Raw genomic sequence first — 13258 nt, 5'->3', positions numbered from 1 at the left:
TCAGCTGGCATAAGAATTGTGATCCAACTATGTCATGGCTGCCTGTGTATAGCAATTAAACAAAGTTACAGAACAGAGTCTGCAAAAAAAGAAAAAAAGTGGTAGGGTTTTAACGTAGTTGAACCGATCAGACGTGCGAAAGCATGAATTCAGCCTGGTTGGCTCATGGTTTTGCTTGGCTGGATCGCTGGCACATCTGGCGACGATATTAGTTGGATACTAGTATTAGTTGATGAAGACGACGATGTGCAATGCACAGCGAGAGTGTGTGTTGCAGTTTAACATGAGGGGTGACTGGCTGCCCCGATAGCATAGTGCTTTCATTCAGCGGCCAGCGAAACTGATCTGTTCGTGCCGTCGCGGGTTCGAATCCCAATCACGGCAATATTATTTATTTATTTACTTTATCTAGGCCCACAATGTCAATTCAAAGTAAGGCCTGAGCGGTGAATCGGCTTTTGCAGCTTTGGTCGTGAAGTAGAGGTTTTGCTCTAAAAAAAAAAAATTTCCAGCACAGCAATGGAGACAGGCATTGTGAACAAATTTGAACAAACAGAAAACAATGCCTATAACCATAAAATGGAACCTCTTTTCACACCCTCTGCTTGGTTGCCTCAAGACAGGGGGGCACTGTGATATTGTCGTGCTACAAACGAGTTCATGTGAACGTCATGAAGTAAGCATGCATTTGCTTGAATTCAGAATTGATCATCTCGTACTAGGGTTCTTTTAAGGAAGTTTTAGATCATGACAAGAGACACTGTTTTTGTGCAACAGAAGAAAGTTACATGTCCTTGATTTTAGAAGACAGATGTGCAGCTTGATAAAGCAGCTTTTATTTTCTTGTTTCAATAACAAAAAATAAAAAGCCAATATATTTTTAATAAGTAACCAACTCCATTCAGTCCTTTTCAGCACTTTTATTTCAGAAAATGTCAAAAGAAAAAAGAGATGAAGTTGTATATGATTCAAACTATGCCCAAGACAAGTCAGTTTCCAATCTCTCCACTTGCTGTTGTCACTCAAAAGCAGCAGAACAAAACTGCACCGTAGAGTAATGGGTGAATGATAATAAGTGACATGTAAAAGAGAAAGTCAGCTTTGCATTAACAGTAACAATAACAAAATACACCGTAATCCTGCAGCTGAGCTATGTATGTAATTAGAGACCAAATATTATGCACAGTCAGGCCAAGATGAAATACGAACAGTGCCTGTCACAAAACAAAATATTTTATCTGCACACTTTCAGCTGCAGCGTATAACTAGCCAGATTCAAGATTCTGCGCAAAAGTTTTACCGAAGTACATACAGTAGACTCCTGTCAAGACGAACTCGGTTACGATGAATCCTCGGATAAGATAAAAAATGTGAGCACATTTGGTTGGTTTCCCATAGGACTGAAAAAAAAAAGATCCCCTTGAGACGAACTTTTTCCAGTGTCCTTCTGTAAAGACGAACTTTCGCAGTGACCGAGAACAGCGGCGTCCACGTACAACAGAACTCCTGGGGCGTCTGTGCGGCACTGTCAAAGAAAGAAAAGACGTATAAAATCATCATCATCAGTAGCCTGACTACGCCCACTGCAGGGCAAGGCCTCTCCCATGTCTCTCCAATTAACCCTGTCCTTTGCCAGCTGCGCCCACCGTATGCCCGCAAACTTCTTAATCTCATCCGCCCAGCAAACTTTCTGCCACCCTCTGCTACGCTTGCCTTCTCTTGGAATCCACTATGCTGTCCTTAAAGGAGTATAGACACCTAACTTTTGGGTGCGTGTTTTTTTGTTTTTAATGATGCGTAAGGCATTACTATACATGGATTACCACCTGGTATTCTCCTACGACCACTAAGTAAACTATAATCGCATTTCTTTCTCATACTGTTTCGGTTTCAACAGCTGAATGAGGACTGTGACGTCAACGTGTCCTTACAATTCACGTGAGGCACAAAAAAAGCTGCAATTAAATCGCTGCTTCCACATTCGTTGTCATTACGGCTATTGAGGAAGGCTGGCTTCAGCACTGCAGTAAATCATAACGATGAAACGGCGATTATATAGACGTGTTTTCATGCCTCACATGACACAAAAGTACTATTTGACGTCATTGCCATCGTTCGGCTGTTGAAACCGAAACAGCATGACAGAAAAAATTCGATTATAAATTATTTAGCCGTCATAGGCAAAATATCACATGGTGATTCATGCGTAGTAGAGTTTTCCGCATCATTGTGAAGAAGAAAACATTCCACCAAAATTAGGTGTCTATACTTCTTTAAGCACCAGCGGTTATCTTGCCTTAACACTACATGCCCTGCCCAAGCCCATTTCTTCCTCTTGATTTCGACTAGGACGTCATTAACCGTGTTTGCTCCCTCACGCACTCTGCCCGCTTCTGGTCTTTTAACGTCACACCTATCATTTTTCTTTCCATAGCTGGCTGCGGTGTCCTTAACTTCAGCTGAACCCTTTTCGTTAGCCTCCACGTTTCAGCCCCATAGGTGAGTACCGGTAAGATACAGCTGTTGTATACTTTTCTCTTCAGGGATATTGGTAAACTGCCATTCATGATCTGAGAGAACCTGCCATATGCGCCCAACCCCATTCTTATTCTTCTAGTTATTTCCATCTCATGATCTGGATCAGCGGTCACTGCCTACCCCAAAGCACTAGATGTATTTCATTAGCACTTCCAGCACCTCACTACCAATTGTGCACTGCTGTTCCCTTGCTAGACTGTTGAACATTACTTTGGTTTTCTGCATGTTAATTTTTAGACCCACGTTTCTGCTCTGCCTGTCTAACTCAATGATCATCACACTTGGCAATTCATCTCCTGAGTGGCTCAGCAAGGCAATGTCATCAGCGAATCGCAGATTATTTAGGTATTCTCCATTGATTTTATTCCCAACTGTTCCCGATTCAGGCCTCAGAATACCTCCTGTAAACAGGAGATGAATAGCATTGGTAAGATCGTGTCTCCTTGCCTGACACGCTTCCTTATTGGAATTTTATTGCTTACTTCATGGAGGACTATGGCAGCTCTGCAGTTGCTATAGACACCTTCCAATATTTTCACATAAGGCTCTTCTACACCCTGATTCCGCAGTGCCTGCATGACTGCTAAGGAATCCACTAAGTCAAATGCTTCCTCGTAATCAATGAATGCTATATATAGGGGTTGGATATATTCTGTGCATTTCCCTATCACCTGACTGAAGTGTGAATATGATCTATTGTGGAATATCCTTTATGAAAGCCTGCCTGATCATTTGATTTTTTATTTTTTGAGGGGGGGGGGGGGGGGGGTAGCGGCGTGAAGAGTGTCAACTTTGCAGTGTGTTAAATAAAAAATCTACAAATTAGCGTGTTTGCACGGTTCTAATGAGCCCCCGATTGTAACGCGCAGTAGATTTTAAGGACCAGAAACCAAAAAAATAACTTGGTGCCGATTCTATCACGCACATAAAAAATAATGCTAACAGACACCTCAGAATTGCATAAACATTTTATGGCACATATATCAGCACACACACACACATCCCATGCCATCCAAGGCATTCGAAATGCACACTTTTTACATGCCCGCACGACCATCACCTGCGGGAGGGCCTTCCAAACATCGTGAACCCATGTGGTTATGTCCCCGAGTGTCACTCTCTTGAGATGGCCTGCTGGCGTGAGGACCTGCTCACCAAGCCACTCGTTGTATGCTGCGCGTATGCGGCCCTTTATGGGTTTATTTAAGCACATATCAAGTGGCTGGATTTGCGATGTCAGCCCTCCAGGGACAACCACCAGATATGTGTGGCAGGCCGCAAGTTTCTCCTTGACACGGTCGGTGATGTGGCACCTGAAGGAGTCGAGAATCATTAGAGTGCGCACAACAGGGATGGCTGCAGGCCTCTTCCGCCAGATCGAATCAATCCAGTACATCATGAGGTTGGTGTCCATCCAACCTTTAGGTTGCACGCGGACGACGACGCTGCTGGGAAACGCAGTGTCCACTGGCACAGTTTTTCTCTTGAAAATTAAATACGGACTCAGCCTGTGTGTGTCTGCCGTGCAGCACAGCATAGCCGTCACCCTGTTTTTTCCATTGCCTGACGTGAGCATACGCACCAGCTTGGCGCCCCTTGATTCAACTGTATAGTCTGATGGCATATCGAAGAAAATTGGGGTTTGGTCGGCATTTCCGATGTGCCCAAGCGGGTAGTTATGCGAGAGACGAAGGTTGATCACGAACCGCTGGAACGCGATCAACTTCTCTTCGTACGCGTCTGGAAGTTTTTGGCACATGCTAGTTCTCCACATAAGTGAAAACGCTTTCCTCTTGAAAAATTTCTGAATCCAACTCTTGCTGGCTTTGAACCGATCCCTCGGTATATTGTACTGCCTCGCCAGTTGGAGAGTCTTCGCCTTAATTATATCTGAGGACACGGGCAGTTGGTTGCTTCGAAGCTCCTTGATATATTCTGCAAGAGAATCTTCATGTTCTGGAAATCGAGCATGCTGTGGGCCATTGAGGCCTTTACGTGATGCTTTTCACTGAAAAATGTGGTCCCTTTGCTTTCGCCAATCGTGGACGCATGTCTCCGGCACACCTAACACACGAGACGCTACCCGATTCCCTCCGGCTTCAGCCATGATGATTGCCTCGCGCTTGAACGATGCTTCATAAGGTTTTCTTTCCATGCTGACAGGGTTAGGGCTAACAGGGTGCATGAATGCACACCACCTTGTTTGAGCACACCAATGGAACGACAACACAAAACCACAAAGACGCTCGATGTCTTGGTGATGACGATGGCAATGCGGCTGGCCAAACTTTATAGAGCTGCTCGGTTTCGGTTTTGAGGTTTTTGAGTTTGGGGCATGATTGTAACGCGCATGTATTTTTTGGCGCTTGTTTTCAGAAAAAAAGGTGCGCGTTAGAATCATGCAAACCCGGTATTACCCCTACCTTTTAGTTCTAAGCACGCTACTGGCTTAAGGTTCAACAAGGCTTAGCAGTTAAAAGGTATATATTACCTGCCGTTATGTCTAGTGTGGAGACAATTCACTTGGTGCCTCCAAGGTGATCATCTGTCATCCTTGAACGCAGAGCAGATTTGTTCATTTTCAATAAAGAGAATAGATAGGTGCTGGCACAAGTATGTGCCCCTGAACATGGCAATGATCGATCCTTGTCGCTTGGTGCCGCAGAGTTGGAAAATTGTCCTATCTAAAAAAATGTACAATTCCTGGACACTTACGCCTTCAAACTCTGTCGTAATGTGGTGCTTTCTTGATGTTCAACAAGCTCCAACTAAAACTAGGGCTCAACATTGTCGACTCGCACAGCGAAGGGTACAGAGGAAATTTTGAACTGTTCAGAGAGGCTGCGGTTGCCTTGAAACCGAGCTTTGAATTCTTCTACGAGATAGCGGAGCAGATTTGCGAAAACATCGCAACAATGGGCAACATGTCCTAGCGACTTGAGAGTTGAAAAATGGTGAAGCTTAGTCGCTTTCATCTGGTGCTGCCAGAGTTGCAATTTTACCTGAAATTCTCAAAAGTACTCGCTTATTTTCATTATGATTTTTTTGTTTTCTCTGAAGTTTTATGTTCAAGTGTTCAGGTGATCACATACAGTAATCCCTCGTTATAATGAAGTCAGCCGGATGGTGGAAAAAAATTCTGAGGGCAATTAAGTCTGCTTAAGTGCAGGAATGCGAAAGCATGGAACTTGCTAGAACGCGGTTTTTTCCATGGTGCCTGTAGGTACTGCATTTTTTCTGTTGTTAATTTTTTTTCAATTTGTTTCTTTTCTTATTAATTTTATTTTTTTATTTGTTCCTTAATTTTTGCTGTTTTTTATATTACATTATTTATTTTTAATTTTTACCTTTCATGTTAAAGCTAATTATTCAGTAATGACTAAATTCACCCATCACTTAGTAATTGCTAAGAGTATATAGGTTACAGCAATTATGCCATTGATAATGTCATAGTGTGACAGATTTCACAGACGGACAACGATGCACTATTAAAGGCTTTCACCTCAAAAATTCGTTATAAGCGGTAATTCGATACAAGTGACCACCCGAGAAGAGCTAAAGCAGTCGAGCTTTAATTGCGCCGCAACTGCGAGGAAGTCAAAATACAGTATATTCAATGAAGCAAAACTTTATTCAGGTGCAGAAAAGGTAATGAGCTTTGGCTGTTTCAAGTTCTTACCGGGGCGCGTGCAACCCCTGCTCTAATCTGACTGAGCATTGCATGAGAGGCCATGGTCGCGGCTCATGAATTCAACCTTCGTAGTATTTCGAATCGCGAAGGCAGTGGCCACTTTTATAGGGGGGGGGGTCACGGAAGACTACAAGACCTATTATCGCGCTGGACAGCGCATCAAATGCTGTGGCTCAAGTCTGAGGTTGTGTTTGTTGTGCTCAAAAAAAAACGATTAACCGCTGATTGTGAGCATGCAGCGCGATCGTGAAGACTGAACGGTTTTGCAGTAGGGGCTTTGCATGATTACTGGGCAATTTTTTCCTGAGGTGTGCAGCCGTGAAGTTTGCAAAATAAGTTTTTCAGCGCACCATTATCGATGGCACTGTGCTAATTCTACGGTATGAGTGTCAGATCGTGTGTCCGTGTTCATGCAGCGTTGCGTACGCGCCGTTGAGAAATGTTTAGGAACAAAATTCAATGACCCTACCACACATTTAGACCGTTTGTCTAGTCGGATGGCGCGAATCGAACATGACTGGCTTGAGAAAATTGCCGGGGGAACACCATGATTGCGTTGACCTGCCATGCTGACAGCCAGACTCGCTGCTGGCGACGCTCGGATTTTTCGTGTTTTCGGCAAGTTATCAGTCGATTTGCACCGTCTAAAGTGCAACGAAACTAGGGGCGGTGTATTATTGTGATGCAGGCCGATTATGGCGAGCGGCGAGTTTCTAGACCGGCTTCCCCAAAGTAGCCTTCCCGATTTGTTAACGTAGCTCCTCGCGTCGAACACGGCAAAGGGCATGCGACCAGGCAGCAGCTCGACAACACCGTTGCTCATACTCGCAAGCGCGACATATGGGTCGCCTTCTCGTTTGAAGCAAAAACTCTCGGGAACGACGTTGTTCGCACCCTTTAGAGAGTTTCATCTGCTTTGGATGTGACACGGTTAGGCTTAACAACTACTACGGCAGCCAGGGAGCAGCTCAGCTGCGCGGGGCGTCCGCGGTCGGCATCGTTCCCGAAAGCTCGGCTCGCTCGCTAATTGGTTCTGCGGTTTGTGACTTGCAGTCACAATTCTGGAAAATCGAGCAGCGAGTGACTGGCCGACTGTCGCTTTTCGACCAATGCGACTGTTTGCAACTCGCTTTTCGACCACAACAGTCGCACAACCTCTGCGAATCACAAGTGTGAATGGACCCATAATCAGAGAGACACTTCTTTTGTGCTTTTTGGCACGTTTCAGTGCCAGAAGTGCTCTTTGGAGCGGTAAAACTTTGCTCATCAAGCGCACCCCATGGAATGCTACGGCGCAAGTCTGCCTGCAGTCTTTTGGCCACTTTTCAGCATTCAAGAGACCGCGGTTTTCTGGCATCGCAAAGCACCAGCAAAACTTTATTTTCGTGTAGATTGTATCATGGGGGATACCAGCGATGCGACTGCGCGCTACACCATATGACAGCTTCCGTTCGCTCCGCTGTAAACAGCTGGGGGCACTCGGCACTCGCTTTATACCTGTTACCAGGCATGGTAATCGGTCGTAGGTTTGGTACTTTTGTGGCCTGTTCTGTGCCTGCATGAGACTAATTCGTCACCGGTATTAATTTGACACCGCATGCGCAAAAGGGTCGCCGGCGCTCGGCAGCAGCGATGCCTCCGCTCGCCACTTCGCTCTAAGTGGGTCAAGCTCTTCGTGTGCTTCGAGTAATGCGGCTTAAAATGCATGCGTTTAGGTCAGGACCGAAAGAAATTTCGAATAAAGCGATATTTCGAGTAAATCGATTTCGTTATGACGAAGGATTACTGTACATCTATGAGAAATGCAAGGGAACGAAGTCAATTCTCATTTGACAGCTCAAAATTGGGTTATTTTTCTCCTTCAAGAAGTTGTTGATTTCCTCTCTGAAGTAAAAAAATGTTTTCAGCACCTTTCCGCAGCTCAGCCAGCGCACGTCCATGTGGTAGAGGATCTCCTTATTATTGATTTCTTTCTCTGGTAACAAGGAGGTGAGCTAACAGTGGTTGAGTGCCCTTGAAAGAATGATGAGCACAACGTCAGTGACAGATTTTACATTCACTGTCTTGTCGCATTTATTGCTTCCTGGTGTAAGATGCAGTGCGCCGCCGCAAACTGTTCGGTGACCCCGAGCCCCTCAAGCCTCGTTCGCAAACGTTCTACAAGACCGCTCCTGCTTCCGATTATTGATGGAGCAGTATCGGTTTCCACACACACCATCCACTCCCACTGCAAGCCGGTGCGTTCAACAACTCCTTCAAGCACCGATATGATGTCCGCTCCTGTAGTGGTAGTGGCGCCTTTCATCAGGACAATGTCCAACAGTTGTTCTGTCACATTGAAATTTTTGTCTGCGCCCCTATTGAAGATTGCACACTGGGAGTTATCTGTAATGTCAGTGCTTTCTTCAATGGGGAGAGAAAAGTCTTCAAATTCCCAGCATCGGTTCATTAAGGCGTTTTTCAAAGTCGTGGCCTATGTAAATAATGCTCTTCGCAACTGTATTGGGTGAAAGGCTTATCTTTTCGAATTATCTTTTCATGCTAGGACAGATGGCACCTGCAGCTTCACACAAGCAGGTCTTCATATATAGCCCATGGTGAAAAGTTTAGCAGATTTTGCAACTAGACTGGAAATAACGAAGCTTTCTCTCTACGTTTCTTCCGCTGTTATGATAGGCTTTCGGAAAAATTCTTGCTGTTTTCCAAGTGATGCCTTCAGTTGATCCACTTTGTAGTCATGCATCTTTTTGTTTAATGCACACTTGTCATGATGACACAGCATGAAGTGGCGTCTCACGCTCTACTCCTTTGGAACAGGCGCAGCCTGACGGCAGATTAAACACATCACCTTGTCCCGTGACTCAGTGAAGAAATACGACTGTTCCCACAGACGTTGAAAACATCGCTTTTCATCTTCAACTTTTCGTTTCAATGAAGCCTTCAACCGCGACATTACAGCAATGAACTTTCACTGCAAAAGACTATGTTCTTGCTGCTACAAGGGCTATAGAAAATACTGAAATAGATTTGGCAGAGGTGAAATACAAGTTAAGGCAGGCTATCGCCGTGTGACATTTGCTGCGGTGTCGCACCTAATATAGTGCAACGGATATTATGAGTGAAGACGAGGTGAACGAAGTGTCTCGGTGGTGCGCATTGTGCGGTCCCTGTGCTCTCGGTTTGTGAGCTGTGCCCGAGGCGTTCTTGCGTCATTCTCGCCTTGTACCACGTAACGGCAGCTTCCCAAATAATGTCACAAAGGACGAGAAAATTAGGAAAAGCTCTCCCCAAAAAAGCGGGTGTAGTACGCGGTATGTGGATTTCAACGTCTCCAAACGGCAAGAGAACTATGAGGCACACAACAAGCACTTCCGGCTCAGAGGGCCACTCCTCAACCCAAACTGTATGCCTTTGTAGGAAGGCTTGCATGGCATTGCGATTATCGGTGCTCACTGAAGGCGGTGAAGGAAACAAGCAAAGGTTGTGGCCAGCTTAACTTTGTCTTTGTTCTGCATACTTTAACACTGCCCTGGAATCCTTTGATCTCCATTTGTTAAATTGGTACATGATACCCTCCACCAGCTAAATGTGCAGCCCAACATACTTGCAGCCTTTCTCACCTTGTCTGTCCTGGTATTTCGAGCCACAATTTTGCTGTTAAACTACTTAAAACAGGGAAATGTATGTGAAGGTAAGAGCGGTGCTTCAGGAATAAGGAAGGACAAAGCTTTCGTAGGGTTGCTGGCAGTAGGAAGTCCGTGTCTTGAGCAGAGAAAATAAATGGTAGATGGGCATCCTTTGTCCTACTGCCATGGTGGCTCACTGGTTAGTGCGCATGGCTGCTGACCCGAAAGACGTGGGTTCGATCCCGGCCACGACGGATGCAATTAGATGGAGGAGAAATGTTAGAGGCCCATGTACTGTGCGATGTCAGTGCAAGTTATAGAACCTCAGGTGGTCAAAATTTCCGGAGCCCTTCAATACAGCGTCCCTCACAGCCTGAGTCGCTTTGGGACCTTAAACCCTCATAAACCAAGCCTTTCAGTAAGGAGGTGAGAACTTAGGCACCCCCCCCCTCCACAGCCCTTCCGGCCTACTCACCTAGGCATGCTTTGAGTGCAATTTGAGGTGTACGCTCAGCGTCTTCAGGTCTTTCATTAGTTGCATGCAGTTGCCCATCTCGTCCAATTTCACAAAATGAAAAAAAAACAGCACTGTTCCTGGATTGCCCTGGGAGACTAGTAATGGGTCAATTTACAGATTACCTGTGCCGTGGCTACTGGGAAATGCATTGTCCATGCCTTTTATTGCCACCTCAATGCATTTGCCTCATACAAGACGGAAGTTAGTGACTAACAGTCAGGAATAAAGGCAAAGGTAGGAAGTTGCTGCCTTTCAAATTCCATAGCATTGATTTTCACTCTGGTGTGGAAACTGTCTACTCCTGGACAACTTTCAGTGGCTCTGCAGCGAAGGCTACACAAGAAAGGAATGGAGGCGGGCCTTTGTCCCCGTGCTGTCGAGAGTGGGTTTGTTGTTCAGTTTAGGAGTGCGGAGGGATGAAAGAGTGAAAGAGCGTTGTCCGGTGCCTCGCTCCTTGTGTGTTCTTGAAGGCAGCTGACATCCGTCTGAAGATAACGCAGAATAAGGGGCCCCTGCCTCTTTTCTTTTCCTCAAAGAATAAATGCTGTCTGCAGACGTTACATTTTGGTCGATTTTGGTTAAAAAACAAGTCTGCTGATGAAGCTGACTCGTGAAGGTGGCAAGAGCTTTTGGACTAGAAGATGAAAATTGGAGGGCCAGCGGGCCATACGTTTGAGAAATTCTGCCTTCGCGTCGCACACAATTAGGCAATGTGAACCAGTAACTGTCACCTGAAAATGCTCACATACCTGTTGTGTAGGCCTGCCTGACAACCCAAGCACCAAAAATGTGATATGGTGAACTGACTAAAATACGTCATTTATGATGTTTTCATCCTGATGTAAAGCTACAGAGCCCATGTTCGGTTTGCTAAGAGCCGCAGTACATATACGATCCAGAAAAATGGGCGGCGGCACGTATGTGTACTACAGTAGAAGCACTGTTTAGTAGTACGTACCAGTGAGGCTGGTTCGGGACTTAAAAAAATTTTTTATAAATTAAGATTTCTAGATTACAAGCTAAGATGTTGGTGTGTATATAATGAGCCCCTTTTATGAGGAGGGCTTTGATCCGTAATTTATGTCTAAACTGTAGGAAAAAGTCACTTTTTTAGAAACTTTGGAAGTAATTTTCTTTACAATTACTGTTTTTAACAACTGTTAAATATTTTCATCATAAAGTACAACAACAGGGGAAAGCAGGAAAAAATTACTGTAGCTTGAACACAGCCGTAATTTATGCAAAAAATTCAAAAATTTAAAATGCACAGTTTTTTGCTTCTTTAATGAGCTAAGAGAACAGGGAAAATTCTTAAATGCTTTCATTAACTGACTTAAATGAAAGAACAATGCAAGGTGCCCTCTCACTCAGCACCAGGAGCCATATACACCACCCCAAAGATCCCAATCACCCACCCGCCCAACTAATTTGCAAGCTCACCCAAGAAAAGCCAACCTCTGGAGGACCCCTGACCAGCATCGCCTGCTCTGCTTCCATTGCGGCGAACCCAGCCACATTTTTCAGCACTGCCCCTACAAAAGAATGGGTTTCCATGGCTTCTCAATTGATGTCCCATGACCCCGTCCCGGCCAAAGACCACGGGATACCGACGAGTGCCTGTGTCGAGAGGAGTAAGTGTCATCTAGCCGTCTCTCCCACTCACCCTGACTGTCCACACCAGGTTTTGCTTTGCTAGGCTGCAGCTAAGCAGCGGTTCTTCGCGGAAGGTCCACCAGCTCCCACAAGGAAAACTGAAGAAAGCAACCCTTGGAAGTGAGGTTGCTCACCAGCGAAACGACAAAGATCCTCCACTGGCCACGCAGCATGAAGACGCTGAACCCGCTACACCGATGCGGCACACAATGACAACCTCGACCACGATGACATCACCCAGAAAAGCTTTGACGACACGCCCTACCCATGATTCACATATACGGGACCAAGCCGTGACCCGACGCCGAGTACGACGTGCAACGCAAGAGCCAGGACATCCGGCTTAGAAATGACTATCGATGGCTGGAAAGTTACCGCTCTAGCCGACACGGGCGCCGATTATTCGGTGATGAATGGAACATTCGCTGCAGAATTGAAGGAAGTCATGATAGCCTGGGACTGCCCACAAATTTGCACCGCTGGAGGCCCCCTCATTACGCCATTGGGGCGATGAACAGCGCGAGTGACCGTCAAGGAACATACCTATCCGGTGACCACCGTAGTACTATAGCAATGTTCCCGCAAGGTGATACTAGGCATCGATTTCCTTAATGAGCATCAGGCGATCATTAACCTGCATTCCAAGCTCATCACGCTTTCAACAGATGAAGCCATCCCTTCCATGAAGAACATGGAGCAGCATGTTGCCCAGAGTGTCCAGAATGAACAAGTCAGCATCCCACACCGATCAAACAGCATCATGGTCACGGCAGGTGCCACGGATGCCAAGAACATGGAAGCTCTCATTGAGGGGAACATGACGTTGCTTCTAGAGCAAGGAATAGGCATCACAAGAGGCATTGCACATTTCCGCAACGGACAAGCTGAAGTGCTGCTGACGAACTTCAGCGAATACCGGCACTTTAACAAAGGAATGACGATTGCTTTTCTTGACGAACTATCCAACGTTCGCGATCTCTTTGCTCTATCCGATCGAGTCCCAGAAGATTCACCTAAGGGAGATCGCAAGCACATTTTCGACATAAACCCAGCTCTGCCCCGCAACAGACAAGACCAGATCCGGAATCTGCTTCGAAGCTACTGCGAGTGCTTCTCGTCATCACTGAAGGTCCAACAAACGCCGATTGCCAAGCATCGCATTACAGTCGAACACGGATATATCGAACCCACATATACTGAATTATTGTCTGTATCGAACTCGTCAATTATCCC

The 13258-nt window shown here is 45.7% G+C and overlaps 1 protein-coding gene across 2 annotated transcripts in view; it reads right to left on the bottom strand.

The window, feature by feature from the left end:
- Nucleotides 1-815: 815 nt before the first annotated feature.
- Nucleotides 816-13258, bottom strand: part of LOC144114508 (negative elongation factor B-like) — a 66558-nt gene continuing 54115 nt past the window's right edge. Inside the window, exon 12 of one of the 2 annotated variants that reach the window (XM_077648301.1) lies at nt 816-1525. The gene's annotated coding sequence lies outside the window, so the exon portion shown is untranslated. The remainder of the gene's footprint in view (nt 1526-13258) is intronic. The other variant, XM_077648300.1, reaches the window with a different exon arrangement.

The sequence above is a fragment of the Amblyomma americanum genome, chromosome 1, assembly GCF_052857255.1.
Source record: "Amblyomma americanum isolate KBUSLIRL-KWMA chromosome 1, ASM5285725v1, whole genome shotgun sequence".
In the NCBI taxonomy this organism is placed as follows: Eukaryota; Metazoa; Arthropoda; class Arachnida; order Ixodida; family Ixodidae; genus Amblyomma; species Amblyomma americanum.
The sequence above is the reverse complement of the archived record's forward strand: the minus strand, read 5'-3'. Positions and strand labels throughout refer to the sequence as shown.